We start from the raw sequence: 971 nt of genomic DNA, 5'->3' as shown, positions 1-971 counted from the left end.
GGACCATCCCCTGAGCCTGCTTGGTCGGGTATTCTGTGTTGTTGTTGGCGGAGCTCTCTGCTATATGTCCACCCAATCCGCCATCTTGTTTGTTCCTCTAAGCTGGCACTTTTGAAAAAACAAGAAGAAAGTTCTTTTAAAGGAGAGCACATGCTCTCAAAAACACCAGAAAATGTTATTGAATTGAAAGGAGAGACAAAAACTCCCAAAACGAAAACTTCTCCAACTAAAAAAGAGTCTCCGAGTCCTGAAGATTTGAACAAGCGGACTAATTATCAGGCTTATCGAAGCTACTTAAATTGGGAAGGTCCCAAAACTCTGGGTTCCAAGGAAATACCAAAGGGAGCTGAAAATTGCTTGGGACGCCTTGTATTTGTAATCACTGGAGTGCTGGAGTCCATTGAACGAGATGAGGCCAAGTCTCTAATTGAGCATTATGGGGGGAAAGTAACTGGAAATGTCAGCAAGAAAAGAAACTACCTTGTCATGGGCCAGGATAGCGGACAATCCAATAGAAATAAGGCAGCAGCCTTGGGAACAAAAATTGTTGATGAAGATGGCTTATTGAATTTGATTCAAACTATTCCAGGCAAGAAATCCAAGTATGAACTAGCAGTTGAAGCTGAGATGAAGAAAGAAAAGTCCAAATTGGGGAGAACGCCCCAAAAAAGCAACCAAGGAAAAAGATAAGAACTCAAAAAAAAAGAAAAGTTCTAAGAAATGAAACTGCTACTTTCTGCTAACAGCCACTTTTTCTCACTCTGCAGACTAGTCTAGCTGGCCTAGAGGAACTCTTATTTTTATTTTTTCAGAAGAATCATGTGTTTTGCGCAGTAATGGGATGGCCTGAGCCAGTATCACCCACCCTTGGAGAGGTGGACAGGACTGTCCCTTGTCAGTCGACCCAGATTGTTGTGCTTCTAAATTACTGCATATAATTAAAACTGAAGACTAAAAAAAAAAAAAAAAAA

At 40.9% G+C, this 971-nt stretch overlaps 1 pseudogene; it reads left to right on the top strand.

Annotated features, from left to right (window-relative positions):
- Positions 1–96: 96 nt before the first annotated feature.
- Positions 97–690, top strand: LOC102840856 (annotated as a pseudogene).
- The last annotated feature ends 281 nt before the right edge of the window (positions 691–971 follow it).

Source organism: Chrysochloris asiatica, unplaced genomic scaffold, assembly GCF_000296735.1.
Source record: "Chrysochloris asiatica unplaced genomic scaffold, ChrAsi1.0 scaffold00109, whole genome shotgun sequence".
Taxonomy (NCBI): Eukaryota; Metazoa; Chordata; class Mammalia; order Afrosoricida; family Chrysochloridae; genus Chrysochloris; species Chrysochloris asiatica.
Note: the sequence above shows the minus strand (reverse complement) of the source record. Positions and strands in the feature narration are given on the sequence as shown.